The 16,458-nt window shown below is 41.4% G+C and overlaps 1 long non-coding RNA gene across 1 annotated transcript; it reads left to right on the top strand.

Annotated features, from left to right (window-relative positions):
* Positions 1 to 1,810: 1,810 nt before the first annotated feature.
* LOC124295103 lies at positions 1,811 to 6,135 on the top strand. The gene is made up of 3 exons (XR_006905006.1): positions 1,811 to 1,847; positions 4,045 to 4,260; positions 6,016 to 6,135. It is a non-coding gene; the product is annotated as an uncharacterized LOC124295103 (long non-coding RNA).
* The last annotated feature ends 10,323 nt before the right edge of the window (positions 6,136 to 16,458 follow it).

Genomic DNA, 16,458 nt, shown 5'->3' with positions numbered 1-16,458 from the left:
GCCCGGTTATTTATCAATTAACATAACTGCGATCGAACGTAGGCGAGAAAGTAAAATGCAATTCAATCTCTGAAAATTGAAAATATCAAATTCGTTTATTGATATCGAGAAAAGTAAATCAAATTAACAAAACGGGCAAGCACACTACAGCCGTAATTTTTTGATAAAACAAAACAAAACATGAAAAAAAAGCAAAAAAAAAAAAACCTAATTTTGTCGTTACAATATTATATAGCGAGAGTTAAGAGCGGTGACCACAGCGTCCACAAGCGTTCCGTTTTAGCAGCAAAGCGATGCAGTCTGTAAAGCAAGGTTATGACTTTCATGTATTAATAATGTTAACAGCGTCAACCTATTTTTCAAACTTCAATAATTAATCATTGTTCCCGGTTTTTTCTTCATTTTGAATATTATTATTTTAGTTAAGAAGTGGTAACCGATAGAGAATAAAGGAGGAACATACTTCACCTTAAAACATTTTTGCTGATCCCGTCTTTGACTTCTAGTGTTTTTCCGCTGCAATTCCTTTTCCTCTCTTTCGTAGTGATTTTTTATTTATTTTTCGTACCTTCCTCAACGTTTCAAATATTATCAGCACCAATGACGCATTTTCTTCTACCGTCCCGGTGTAGCGATCATTTTCTGTCCATCCGATACGTGTGTAGTTTATCTCCTCTTGTTGGTCGCTATTTTTACCACGTCTCGCCGGTAAATTGGCAAAATCATTGAGCCGTAATGGTAGGTATGTAGAAAACACTATCAGGTATTTAATTGTCTCGTCGATTTTGATAATGGTACGTTGTAGAAAAAGAATTGCAATACAACAACGAATAAAATCACTTTGATATGTAATTATTGTACATCTGTCTCTGCGACGAACGACGCGCGGCGGTATATAAATCCCGGTTTTGTACAAGCCGGATATTATACAGAGTCGGTTAGATCAGCGAATAAATCGGCACGCGATCCAGCGAACTACCCGAAGACGGAGTAAAAATAATTTCAATTCTTCTCAGGCTGCAGTTCTTCGCCAGAAATCGAAAATAGTAAAAAACTTGTTTTGGCCGTCCGACGATGGTGGGGGTGGCAAGCGCCAGCGCGACGCGCTAATGCCGTCGTACTTCGACTTCATCGAAGTTCCTTGTATCGATGGAAGTGTAAGGGATAACCAAGATTTATCGACGAAAACAACAAATAATCGAGCGATTACGTACGGAATAAAACTAAAGACAAATACGAAACGTATGTTCGTTTCGGTATATCACACGAGGCGTTGCTGGGTCAACAAACGATCGACGAGTTTCACATTGGTCGATGATAGGCGTACAAGAGCGATGCGAAAGAGGAGAGTAAAAACAAAAAAAAACGGGTGAAAATGCAACGTGAGCATGAAAAAAACTAAAAAAAAAAAAAAAAAGAAACCAACGATTCCCGACGAAAACCGACGCTCGCGAAACACGAAAATCAGTATATAATATTTATGCGATTTATTACGAGCCGACTTAGAAATGCATCTAATGCGGTGCACGCAGCATAGAGTGCACCTTGGCGACGGGAGGGGAACAGAGCGAATCGCGAGTTTCGCGCATGCGCCTCACCGACGTCTAATGTTTGAACCAGTGACGTAGGTCATTGGCGTCGAGATCCTAGACAATTGGCGATACGGGGGTTACACGGTTCCGACGAGAAATCGCGGGAAACTCGGTCGATCTTGGTTAACGCTCCTCGCTCCCTACGCCTTTGGTCTAATTTTTTAACGAACGATGAAAGTTCGTTGTAAGATATTCTATTTTAAACTTTCGGCCGCAGTTGTAGGTGCCGCGTGGTTGCCGACTGCAACGCCTGCGGTAAGAAATGAACTTCCTATTTTATTTTTCCCTCCCCTCAAGCCGCCCCGCTATTCCCTTCTATTTTTCCTACATACGTACTTTTATTTTACGAGACCGTACAGCCAGCGCGCAACTCGCCGACTCTCTCACAAGCGTTCGCACTTAACGCAACGACATCTGCTCGGACGTTATACTTTGGGTATAATCGGTTGACTTTGATAAATCAAAAAAAAGCGAGATCCGAATCGGTTGACGTTCAAAGTTTCGGCTCGATGACAGTGGGTATATATTTGTCGACGTGAAAAGAAGCGTTTCCATTTATCGGCAAAACGAATCTGTGTACAACTCGATATTCATTTTTAGAGCCTTCAAGTTTCTGGAGGGAGGATCGAAATATCGATTTCATCACTTTTCACAAAACTTCGTCTAAAAACCTGCATTTTTTTCTTGCATTGTACCTGGAGCGCTGAAATATGTTCGTACAAATGTCTTGCCATCGTACGACGGAGGCTCTTCTCATTCAAAATTAATACAGTCTTTAACTCCATGATGTTGAACCTGGACTAACAAAAAAATTTAAAACCTTACGCCAACGAAGTAATTTTTGCAACAAAGAAAGTCCCGTCTTGTCAATTCCTAGAAAGTTAGAGACTAAAAAATGATGGTTGGAAAACTTGAACCTTCGTTTGCGCTTATTACCGATACCTTTTGTCGATCCAAATAAATAGGCTTTCATTCGGGAAGTATAACCGTTGCGCCAAGGCAACGTTATATGCAAAGACGAAGGTACAACAGCTGGGTAATGTATCCCGGGTGCAGGTGATTCGCGAACTGAATATTTTCTCGGTGAAAAATCAGCACGCGGAATTATCTGCACTCTTGACAAAGGATATGAAAGAAGAAAAAATCCCGTAATTCCTGCATTTCCTTGCGGCACGTTAGATTATTCAGCATTTTTCCCTGCCCGTGTAATAATATTATATTTCTTTACCCCTCTTCCTTAAATAATATTATGCACGGCTCCGGCATAATTATTTTATCATAATCGGCGTGGTTTGAAGCGTGCAACTTCCGTCAAAAGGCGTACGCTGTCGATTAATCACTCGCATACGTCCGTACGTTTCTCGGGCATGTGCACGTGGACTTCCGCTCTGTTTGTACATGTGAAACGCATTCTTTTATAGTTAGTAAACGCGATGTATAAACCGCTATGTACTTAACCATTTACTGCATGACCTCACTGTGTCAATTATATATAGATACACAGCGAGGAAAACCGTATCATAGCTTTACAAGAATGATAGATCATTTCAATTTATTTGATTTAATGAAACTTTCAACCGAGCCTATTCGACCTTAAGGAGTCTTTTTTTCTAACTATACTGAATTACGAATTACTTGGTCGAATTGCTAGCGAAAAAGTGTTTTGCTGAAAAAAAAAAAAATCGATTTAGCGGAACGAAAAGAAATTTTGTTTCACGGAAAGAGATATTTGCCAAGCAGTCAAAATATATTGGAGCAAAGTGTATATTGCAAGAACGTAAAATTGATTGAATATTTTATTGACAGCTCGTAATGAATTCGTTTAATTTAAATGCCCTGTATTTTTCTCATACCAACAAGATAACTGGTTATCTCGTAAATTGTGAGTAAACGCATCCTTCCTTGTAACAAAATGGAATCGAAACATATGTAATTTCAATAAATCAGACAACTGTAAGTCGACTAACGTTTGTTTTTGCAGTACTTCACACGCGTGATAAAATTTTCAATCCGCAATATTGAAACATTCATTTGAAAAACTAGCACAGGTCGTAACTCGTTAGTTCCGGTGATTGATTAAACCGAATTAGTTACCCCGAAACGCGGGTTCCAGTTAAATCGATTATTCCGTCACTCGGGCTAACTAAATATCAGTTGACACAATCGATCGGCATATCTCAGGCGTGAACGAATAGCCGATACGATTTATCGGCGCTCGGTCTAACAATTGTTAATAATTATAAAATATCCTCCGACAGACGGTTGATTCTGCGGTGATTTTTCCTGATGGATTTATACAAACGCGTGTAGGTGCGGAGCAGCTGCAGGCTGTAGAGAGGCGGATATACCGGGAAGGGGATGAAAGGTCCCGTGGTGTTTTTTTACTTGTTCATTTTACTCTTTAGCCGGCAGAGCTGCTGTTTTATTTTCCTCTATTTTCCGGTTTTTCCAGTACGCACGCACCGCGAAGGCTCTCGACACCGTCGGCGCAACAAGTAGCAGATTATAAAAATCACCCCGAGGGCTGCTGCTGCTGCTGCTGCTGTTGCTACCGCCGGCGGTGGCACGAGAGAGGGAAAAAAATCCACGGGTGGAATGAGGGGGATGCTGCTGCGCGGGTGGAAACGAGACGAAGGGATCGCCGAGAGGAGGGTGGAAGAGGAACGGAGTTCGTCTCTTTTTCTATCCGAAACGCCCGCTGCAACGTCCAGAGGGAAACATTTTTTACAATTTATCCACATCCACCGGATCGTTTCGCATACATCAAAGAATGCTCGGTTTTTTTTTCCAATTTTTTTCCATTTTTTCTTTTTTTTCTCATCGCCAGAAATGCAAACACAACAGGCAGGATTTAAAGCCAGAGTTATAGCTTCTATTTATTTTTAACAGTCGTACAATGTGAAAAAGATATCGTTTCGGAATTTTGTAGACTATATTTGATGTCGATTCAGTGTCGATGTATATATCGGCTAATTTTGGTCAATTTAAACACAATCGTTTTTTACTGTCATCAAATTACCGAATCAAATTTACCATATTTGTTGTCGTATTTTAATAACTTTTCAAAACTCATGACGTCCCTTAAATGAGCATTCTGAAAACAATTCTACTAGTTATTGTAGACAAGCTCCTTGTTTAGGTATTCATTTTTTCTGAACTTTTGTTTGAATTATCCGAAGATGTATTCGATAAAGAAATTGCTTTCTATGTACCGCGCGATGTTGGACGTATTCAGATAAGAAATCATATCAAAATAATCGTGTATTATTCTCATTTCATACATCAATTATTTAAAAGTTTGAGAGCTCGATGAAATCCTTTGTTACCCCAGTTCGACAGAGTGAATAAAAAACCGTCTACCGAGCGTCAATCAGCGATGTATAAAATATTGAAACGAGTTTCATATAATTAGTGAGCTTTGATTTTCTCCAGCTGCTCTCTTTTCCGCAGGTATTAATCATCGATCGGTCACCGCTGATGTGATTATTGGTAAAAATAAATTGACCATTCGCAATTGGATATAGCGTGAACTTTGTACTCGTGGTTTGTGAACAATGTCAGCTGCATTGAAATTTGAACACGTAGACGAGTTTTCAACGTTGAAAAAACAAAAATTAGAGAGGGATAGCAATTCTTTTCCCGCTCATTTGCCTCTCGCTGAACCGTGCACGATATCCACCCCCGCTGTCGCACGGGGTGTGATTGAACGCGCTTGCGTTTGGTTATGCGAAGCGTTGATGTGTACGCTTTAATTATGGCGTGGATTTAGTAATGATCGACAAACTAACCACTGATACACGCAAGATTGCAACTCGGAGCAGGGATTTTTCGCGCGATGAAATTGTCCAGAATCATTAACGGCGAAAGTAATGAGAACGAAACCATTTCGAGAGCAAGTAAAGGAAATTTTTTTTTCGATTATATCGCCTAAGCAACAAACGGAACGTTAGGAAAGGGCGAAGACTTTCAAGTGAACGTTTTAAATCCGCTCATCACGGCACAGCTTCGAGTGGTGAATCGCACACGGTTCGTTCCCTCGACTATCTTAACAGCAAGTTTACCAGCCACTCGTAACTCTCGTTCTTGTGAGTGGGAGTCGCGAATCAACTGCTAAGTAGGTATCTAGAGCTTTTGTTGCCCTAGGCTACAGGATCTCGCTGCAAGGTTCAGGTCAAGCGGAAAGATATCAGATGTGTTCTTTACTTCTCGCTCGTGCACTTTTAAATTCCACTTTATTTTACGTCATTTAGATTTCCGAGGTGCGCACATGTTTATATTATACCCGATCACGTAGGACATCCGAATTTTTGCCTGAAGTTTTTATGAATTGAGGAAATTGATGGAATAACGGAATGAAGCGAAAAAAAGTCTCGCAAAATATATCAACAGTATAATAAGAACTGTCGAATTTCTATAATTTCAGATTACTGATGTTGTCCTTTTCTTTCGCCATATTAGGAATCACATGTGGAACAAATCAACTTCCGGTTGGTGGCCGTAAATTGAATCGATAATCATGGTAATGATTCGGATATTGCACAGTGTAGAGTTGAAATAAAAAATTAAAAGTCATTTAAAAAAAAAACCCACACATTCCACTCCTTATGTGACATTTAGTTTTTGGATCTTTTTCAAAACACTATTTTTATCCAGACACAAAAGTAGTCGGTGCAATGTTTTCGGTACAGTTATATAAGTTTTCGTTTAACGAGATCTTAAATTTGGCTAGGTTCCTTTTTTCACTTGTATCCTCCGTACTCCGTTCTAAATCCTTTTCGTCACATTCCCGATAATATTTATGCAACACCTAAAAGCTCACGTGGGAGAAGAATTGACAACCAAACTTCAAAGTAATCGGTATCACGCGTGAATGATATAAATTCTCGTTAAAGAAATTTGTGTGACGAGATGACGCGTTCCTCAATTTGTAAAATCACAGCTTGCGGCATGTGATCGCACTTGGAGACAAAACTCGATTGCGGCAAACCGAATACAGCCGTGATTGAGTTCTCAATTTTTTCCGTGCGGCCTTAATTCGACAAAAGTGCATGGCGCGAAATCCTGGAGAACGTGCCAAGTGCATATAAACGTCTTGAACAGCGATGCCGGAAAAATAGAGGAACGATGCGGGTTAGCAGTCGTTTTCTAGAACATCTAAAAATAAAATATACGTACCTAGAGTGAAATAAAATGGCAAGGCTTAAAAAATCTAAAATTGGCAAGACCTAGGCTTTGGCAAAATACCACGGATTTATGCAATCGTCGAAGCGGATCGACCATCGACTAGTTTCTTTTTTTTTTCTTTTTTTTTTTAAACTCATTTTTATCTTCCACTTCCGTTTTCTAAGGGATATTCGAATCCAGTCAGACCAATTCATCCTCACCTGCACCTCTTCGTCGACTTTGTCTCTTGCGTGACCCGATCGACGATATTTTTCAAGGCATTTCGTCGCATGCCCCGAGATAAAAAATGCGTATCGTACGGAGGCTTTCAGCGAAGCATGGGACCTTGTGCAGCAAAAGATTGCCGTCACCCTGCAGCATCAGGGGGGCGAGGAACGAGCGAACTACGGTCAAGGGGGTAGAGAGTAAGCGGGGACACAGCCGGCCTTGATGAGAATAGCCGCACACAACGACGATGCCGGTTGTATACCAGTTCGGATGTTAAAGAACCGAGAGAGACAGAGGGAGAGAGAACCGCAGACAAAGAATTCCTTGATAGAATTTAGGCCTCCCCTGGCACATACCGTTTTGAAACCGAATCGCGTCGGAGATCGCGGCCGTACCGCAAAGGGTGAAAATCGCGATCAGCCAACCCCTTCGATTTATCCTCTCGACAAGTTTCCGCAACCCTGTTACCCTGTAAGAAAGAGTTTGTTTGAAAAAAAAAAAAATATCCTAGCCGGCCGGTACGCGAGATCGATTTTTGCATCATGCCACTCTGCGTATAACAGAGTGCAAATCTTCGATGATGGGGTGAGGAGGAGGGAGGCAAAACACTAACACTTGCAAAATTGATCAATGGTGCGCCGGTGTACCGGCAGATGGCATCAGCGATTGAAAGTAAAAAAGCAACTCCGTCCCGAGACGATAAATACTGAAGAAAATCGTCGTATCTTAGGATCGAGATGAAATTTTTTTTCACAATGACAAATCTGCAGCCGTATACGTGTTTCTAAATCGAGTCAGCGTACCGGTAGCTGAAGAGAAGTTACATATCATTGATGGGGAAGAAAAAATGAGAGCTGACGTTAGGTGGCGCAAACGCGGAAGAAATCGTACGAGATACGGCAAGGCATTAGCTTGAACGGATTGATTTATGGACGAAAAAACGGTAATTGGTGTATTGGAAAGCGATCGTGAAGAAATCAAGCCAACTTGTGTGCATGCACGGTTTGAATACGCGGCGAGAAGGACGCGCGAAAGTGCGGAGGCTTCGACCAGGCTCGGTCGGCCAGTAAGATACCGACGAATGTAGGGCGCCTGCAGATGCCAGCATCGAACTGCCGGCTCCAGGGTAAGTCGGGAACGGGGTTCGGTTCCGTGCTACGCGGGGAGGAAACGCGGCCAAAATATATCCGTTCAAAAATACCTGCAGCGTGTCGATGCGTTGTCGTTTGAATTGCTATTTTTTATCGAGACAATAATTCCTCGCCGATGGTGTTGAAATTACTTTGCATGATGTTGCAGAGATTATTACGGTGCATAAGTCAGCATCCATGCAACGCTGCGAATACAATTGTCGGATAGTAAAAAAAGATGGGCTGGAGGTGGGGAAAAAGAAACTACGTAATTACGAGGTAGAAAAAATGGGGAAAGAAAGTGGATTAGAAAAAATGAAGGAGTAAAAAAACATCGATGAGGAAGGGGCGAATGAGGGTAGGGACTTGGATATCGGATAAAAAGAGGCGAGGTGTCAAAACAAGGGGTACGTGTCAGTCTGTGACCGCACGGTATGCAGCGGCACTTTGCGCCCCGAGGTGAGGTTTTTTTGGCCGACTTTTTTGCTCATAACTAGACGTGTATGTACGATGAAGAAAAAAGGTGACTGTTGGGGAAGAAAAAAATGACGGGTGTGGGGAAAATGCGAGGCCTTAAATTCTTTTTTTCCCCAGACGGCGAAGGGTGGCTGCCACCGATCGGACGCCCCTCGTGCCGCAGCCCCAACCCCGAAACTCGACCCGAGACTTTCGCGTCTAAGTGTCACCCCACCAAGCGGCCTATTTTACCCCACTTTTAGCCGAGCCACTCCGCCTCGCCCCTCTTTCGCTTAAGGCTGGCCACCCCCCGCCAACCCGGGGCTAGCCCCTTCTAACCCGTTCTGTTCTTACCCCTGGGCAAACGTACCGCGACCTTTTACCCCTCAAAAATAAGGGAGAATCTGGACCTTACCGAGAGCCGAGCGATGAGGGTGGGATTGTCGTTGGACGCTTCTCAATTTTTATTTATACAAATATATTGCACGAGTATCTTTGCACAAGCGAGCAGCCGGTAATTTCTCTGTTTATTACCTGGCGATATACTTGACGGAATTGAAATGAAAATGAGAAACGAATTTAAGGAAGATTGAAATTGATGTCCGTGGATAGAAAGAATAACCAATTGAAACCGGTTTTTCCTGATCTATTTTACATATCTGCGAATAGCCATTATTACAAATATACAGCTCCGCTGACATTCAAACTGGGAGGGAAAAATCATTAAATCAACTAAATGCGTGATCACGGGTGGTGAAGTGAATATTAATTTGGTTTAACTCAAGTTTTGTTGTTCTAACAAAATGTTTAGTTGATTTCAACTAAACTTTTTCAGACCAATAGATCTTTAGTTGAACCAAATAAATATTCACCTCGCCGACCGTAACCATACATTTAATTGAGTCAATGACTTTTTTCCCTCGGTGCAGAGTCGAAAGGAAACAAATTTTTCTCTATATTGTATACTTGTCGACTCATTATATTTTCCATTTTACGCACTGGACGTTCTACAAACTGAGGTGCAAAAGAGAACGTGGGCGTAGGGACGAAGATTCGATGGGTTACTCAACTGTAGGTACCAAGGGACAGAACAGACGACCTGCGGCAGGGCCGTCTTGATTGGAATTTCCAAAATCACGTATAAAATGCAAATTTTCTTCTCCCTCGGTCGAGCTCTCCAGCGAGACTCGAGAGGGCTCTTTAAATCTCTTACACGTTTACTGCTCGCCCAGTTGTTTATTTTTTAATTAAAGTCTTCCACCCGGATTAAAAAAGGTCCCGCAGAGTTATTAAGCTAATAATGTGCCCGCCGTCCCGTGCTTTGTACAAAAAGAGAGGACAGAAAAAAAAGAGTCAAAAGAAAAGGGATGAAAAAAAAGTCGGGACTTTGGAAAAGATTCGAAAAAAAAAAAAGGAACAGAAATGTCGACGTGTAAATAAAATACACTGCACCGAAGGTACGCGACGCGATGAGGACAAAAAATAAGGGTCGGAGAGCTGTCTTCTTATTGTGCCTCGTGTAGGAAAAAGTTCACCCTTGCCGACGAACCCTGCTATATTTAACCTGACATTTTTATCTTCTAGTCTGTAATTTTTTTCAGCGAGAGACAAGGTGAAGAACCGCACGTGACACGTGTCAGGAGTAACAGAATGTCGGGGAATATTTGACCGATGGTCAAAAAAGTTGGCAGTATAATTTCAATTGAAACTATTTCAAGTATTGCAGATTAGTGTGATCGGTATGAAAAGAGAAAGAGACGGGGACTTTGGAATTGAATTACTTGGTAAAACTTTTTTTTCGTCATGAGCGTCAGATCTGCAACTTGTCAATAGAAGAAAAAGAAAGAAATAAAGAAGGAAAAAAAAACCTTGAGAAAAAAAAAACGATATTTTTTTTCCTAAAAAAATTAAGAACAAGGGGGGAAATATCGGGGTGGGATGAAAAAAAAAATGCGGCGGAAAAGCCGAGCCGTTGCCGAGAAAAGGAAGGTCGGACCAGCGGCGAGCCCACCCCCTCCCGTCATCTCCGGGGCGATTTTCCACGGCACCTAAGAGAAGGGGCCAATGAGACGCTGGGCGTCGGTATTGATCCGAGGCGTCGTCCAGGAGACGCCCGCTCCAAGACGCCCAGCATGCCCGCCGCGCGTGGGGCACTACCGACGCAAAACGACAAAGCTCCTCTCTCTGTCGGAGGGAGGACGCCGTGAGCAAGGCCCTCCGCAGGGAACCAGAGCCCTAGGAATTCTCGCGGGGTTCCGAGACGCGGTCAGCTGGCTCTTCTTCGTTCTACGACTACGACGGTCGACGCTTTAAATATCCTATTCCGCTGCGACTTGACCTCATATATCAATTTTCAGTGAGAGGGATCGGCTGGGGGAAAATATCGTGCAAGCTTCGATGACCGCGAACGGCTCGAAAACTCATGAATCACGTTTACGTTGGTTCGTTTTTCATTCGTTCGTTTCAACGTTCCGCAAGATTTGGTCTTTACTTTACTTAACTTTGTAAAGTAACGTTGTCGCCATTTTTCTTGTACCAATAAGAAAGCAAGGAATGTTCTAAATTTTCGAGGCAAAGTGGATTTTTCAAAAACCCCCTTGCGTCACAATTTCTTTTGAAATAATAAGACTCGTATATATTTCACTGCAGTGTAACCGCAGCTGCAACTGCCACGTCAAAAAAATGTTCTACAAGTTGTTATATGATTGGCAGCTCCATTCTCGAAACATCTTTATACCTTGTTATGATATTGGAATCAATTTTAATCAATGTATCGAAAAAGTCGAAGTTATGCACGAAAATTAGCAAAAGTATGTCGAGTCGTCTCAAAGTCGTCTTTCGTCCCCGAGAGTCCGCCTTCAACTGAAGACGACCCTCGCATTTGTTCAGTGCGCCTTCTGTCGTTGCCAGAGCTTCTCACCTTCTCGCCACACGAGTGACTACATACTTCAAACGTTCCCGTGTATGAACGGAGTTCTCCACAAGCCACCTTGTCTGCGGTCCGATAGCTTAAGTCTGTTCAACATCGTAAATGTACAGGTACACGCGTGTACGAGCAGTTTTTCTTTCAATCCGCTTATGGTTTTTCAATCACTGTACCAAGCTTGAAACTGTCCATAACTGATCGTGCCAAAGTTACATGCAGTTGACTATTTTGAAGGGGCGTGTTCTTTTTTTTTTTCATCTAATAATTTCGTGTGATCAGTGACCACAATTTGTGCTACAAGTTTGATCTTTGTGTTACCATGACTCCGAAACTTAAACGAGTTTGTTCGAAAAATATTGTGACGCAAGGTTCTCTTTATGAAGTCTCTATATATTTAACTTTATTCCGACTAATGCGTGCGAGGAATGTATTATATAAAATCGGGAATCGGAATCAGGATCGGAATCGTTTTGGTCACGATTATTAATAATGATGTACATTTCGTATTTTCAGAGACGGTATCATTCGATTATTGATCAATGAGATGTATCGCAGAACATCGATTCGTGTGAATAATGGATATTTTTTTTCTGCAATCATTTAGAGAATATCTTTCCGGACGGTTTAAAATTTCGACACTGTATCATCATATCGATTCGCAGAAGACACTTGGAAAATTACGTTTAAAATATTCGGGGTAATTTGATCGTAAAGTATGTCAAATAAACGTATATAATTACGATGTCAATTGCTACTTAATGAAAATATATAATTCTTCTTAGCCACAGAAAAATTCAATATGTACAAAAATTATTTTCAACCACACCTCCGTTGAGTCGAGAAAATTACGGGCACGAAGAAAAATGCAAAGATACGCATTTGCTTCACAAAGAGAAAAAGAAAAAGGTCTTATTTTTCTGTAAAAGTCGCTGCATGTTTGTTTACGATCCTCGTTCTATGATTTCATGAAATCAGTAAATAATATCATTCGACGCCGCGTTTTTATACTCAATTCCTTCTTCGTTCTCAAAAGTTTGTACGGCTACTGATAAAATATTAACTGATACAATTAGACTAGACGTTACAATTGTTACGTTGTAATTATCATCCGAGCTCGTCATTATATTGGTTATAATAAGTTCAAAGTGAAAATTTTTAGATACTGCGTTCACTCATTGTTTATAATCAAATACAATCCCACCCTAAAGTGTCTCAAGTCTCACATCGCACAAAATATTTGGTTATTTTCAATTTCTTAATGATTTCTTTAATCTTATATTTTATCTATAGAAAAAAAAGTTTCATCAATTAGACGATAATTAGACGAGAAAACTTCTCAAAATCCTACGGATTCTGCATTCAAACATTTTCAATCGAAAAATACATTCTTCTAGTTAAATAATTATTACTTGAACCGATTCTGAGAACCATGGAATAACTTGACAGAGCGAAGCGGAAGGTATGGCTACGTCCGATAAGAAAAGGAAAGTTTCTTAGATCCTCAAGCTAGTTAAATTCATAAACGAAATCAATTAGCGAAAATTATCGATTGACTCCGCCAGGTTCTGATCCATCGATCAAATAATTGGCTGTCAAGCTTGCATTTGTCCGTATTCGTGCTAAAGTTACTCAACCATGACGAAGCCCTCGGCGATTATTTAACTGTATCATGATTGTAATTTATCATAAGTGACAACAACACGCGAAAAAAATTACACATTAACGTTAGAATAACTCGTGTAATACCACTCAGGAACTCTGACATAACGGACGTGGACACGAACGTCGATCATGTCGCGAGTCCAATATTGTTAGAATTTTCACTGTCGATGCGACACATTTTGTTGAAGCAGCAGAGTAACAATCAGTGAAAGAAACATTCCTTAATCTTCGAAAGCTCTTCGATTTAATCATCTACACTAACTACGTAAGAAACTATCAATCTAAATACCTTTATCAGTAGCTCCGTTTATTCCTTCTTCGTTTCCGATGACATTCTCGTCCACACGACGTTGCCGATCCCTGAACACGCTCCATATTGACCTAAAACAATGGAAAAGATAAAAAAAAAGACAATATTGCAAAAGAAAAAAAAATTGTCATCACAGTTTACACGTTTTGTTTCGAGTTGATTGAGCAGACTGAGTATAAGAATATACCTACGCATAGTATAACAACATACGAACGCTCCTTCCGAAGTCAGAGCAGTTGAACAAGGTACAATAAAATATATATGTATACACGTTCATTTCTGCTAGGTATTTATTTAAAGAAATTCATCTCAGGCTTTCCTTAGCGCGCGCAGGGTTGGTCGTTAAAACGTAACTCATTACGTTTCCACGTTTAAAATTAATTATATACCGTGTTATCAATCACATCCGGTTTCCATAGGAACCGAGCCACCTCTCTCTTCTCCCGTCTTGGTCTCTGTCTCCTGAACGCCACCATCTCCCTCCTCCTCCCCCCCTGCTTCCTCTTCACAGCCGCCGACAGCATCGCTCCGCCAAACAGATGAGTATTCGGTGAACAAATACTGTTGAAATTTACAACGCACACTTCTGGTAAGAAAACAGCTCCGCTTCACCTAAATTGAACGAAAACACTTCGGATTGCTGCCTTTTGGAATCGCATCGGACTGACGGATATTTTCAGCTGTGATATACTGGCGCCATTTTCGACATGCACTATCCAACTCTCGAGGATTGTTTATCTCGACACAAGGAATGCAGTTTTACGTCCGATTGGCCTGTTTCATCGCTCACAAAACGAATAAGAGAGACTGAAAGTTGGTATGTAATGTCACGCGTACTGCAATAGTGAAAAGGTGACAGGAATGCGATGTGACACGATTCGTGCAAGGTGAAATGTTAGGAAAAATGTTAATATCGCGTTGTACGATTATGTCGCCGAGCACCCTGTCAAAGGTGGAATTTTACGAAGGAATTTCCAGGCGGAGAGTATCCTTTTATTTTCCTTCAATTTCCTTCCTTTCAGCTTTCCCATCAGCCTTTCCATTAATATTAAAACAGGAGCGTATAGCCTCACGTTGGGGGTTGGTTGGACGGGTGGAAGAAGGTGGAAGGTGGAAGGTGGAAGGTGAGTCGGGGAGAAAGGGGTGAGAGGAGGGTTTGCCGAGGAGGAGGGTAGAGGGGCGTCAGGCGTTTGGGTCGTTTTTCATCTTAATCTTCTAGAGTTACCAATTTGAACGCAGTCTTCTCACGGGCGCCAAGCTGGATGTATTTTGGGATAAATGAAAATGGCGGTGAGATTAAATCTTTGTAGAAAGTAAGCCGGAGATATAGGTAAGGTATACGTTGTAACAATATCAGTCCGCTAAGAAAGTCACCCAACGTACGGCAACGTCGTGTTGGCATTTGATCTGAGAAACCACCTTGCCGTCAAAGAAAAATTGTCATTGATAAAACGGGCGTCGTTCAAACTCGACCTTCACCTACTGCTCCTCACTTATCTGCCAGACACGATGCGTACCCTCTTTCGAACCGGTGACAACAGGTCTTCCAGGACTCCGTTCTTCGCTCGGTAAGGTGCAGAATTGTGAAACGCCGGGTAACGTGGAAGAATTAGAGTCGAGAGGGAGGAGAAGGTCATTGGGGTTAGTGTGCTGACTTCGTTCCTTTCTCAGAGCGGTTCGTCAAATTTATGATCAATATCCGCACGAGCCATAAACAATATTTCCATCGAGATATAATTAATGACTGACTAACGGTGTCCATTAGTTCCGTTTCGACAAATCAAAGTATTGCGGGTGTTACCTGATTTATTATAAAAAATGCCCGCAGAAGAGAGGTCATCGAAGGTCCGAAAGGCTGGTCATTCGTGAACGTTAATGCCGCGGCTTGTGGGTCGTCACGCACTTAACCGAAAACACCTCACTGACGATGATAAGACTGTAGAGAACAGTTCGAACACGTCAACACTATTGTGTACACCGAAGCGAGAACCTCGCTGTGCCGTGTCCGAAGCCTGACTGATTGCGAACGTGAGCAACAGAGCTCGAAAGTATAGATTGAAAAATGAAAATATACTAATCGCGGTCACACGCATCCGCGTAAGAACGACAACACAAACCGGGTAAAGGACACTTCTTGCTGTGCGCGATTTGTTATGTTAGCATGTTGGACTCGAGCTTCGAACTACCGGTAAGATTCTCACAGGATCTTCTGCCATGTGGTACAAGACTTATAGGCTGTAGTGTAAGGTAAGTGTATCAGTTATCGACCCGGACTCAATGATTGACCTTTTTTGGTTGTATCTGTCTCATTGTTAGTTCTAAAATTACCAAAACATAAATTTGTAGTGCCTGACCCTTCAGCACATGGTTTAGTCATCGAGAAACTCATAATTTGTGCCGTCGTTTTATAATTCTTGAAAATAAAAGGGTCAATAATTGGGTCTAAACGTGTGAATAACTGGTACACTTACCTTACGTGACTGACGCGTAATAACCACCACATCTTCATTATATCATGTACTGAAAATACAAATCACTACGCAGTATTTTGACGGCGTCTGGTAATTTTCTGATTCCTCCTCATACTCAAGTAGTACGCAAATCGCGAGATAAGCTGTTTGTTTATTTGCAGGTGAAAGCTAAGGCAATAATTTACAAGTGTTATGCGTTATACGTATTCACTGTAAAAAATCTACAGGTATAATTCCCGCAAAAATTTGCTCGAACGTTATCTTTTTTTAATAATTGATATCGTTGCAGGTTTTGCACTTAGATAGTACGTGGTAAATGTTCCCACGGTATCGAAATTATATCCTCTTCGTTTTATAAATTTATACGAAAAAAAAAAAACCCCGATGATTATACCTACGAAGCCGTTGGCATCTGCATAAGTAGAGTAATCGTTCCCGGCGCTAGTGTATTGTTTCTGATCCAGCTTTTTCCGCACCTATTTTTAGATCCCTCGATGTGCTTCCGGAAAAATAGCACGGT

This window comes from Neodiprion lecontei, chromosome 6 (genome assembly GCF_021901455.1).
Source record: "Neodiprion lecontei isolate iyNeoLeco1 chromosome 6, iyNeoLeco1.1, whole genome shotgun sequence".
Taxonomy (NCBI): Eukaryota; Metazoa; Arthropoda; class Insecta; order Hymenoptera; family Diprionidae; genus Neodiprion; species Neodiprion lecontei.
The sequence above is the reverse complement of the archived record's forward strand: the minus strand, read 5'-3'. Positions and strand labels throughout refer to the sequence as shown.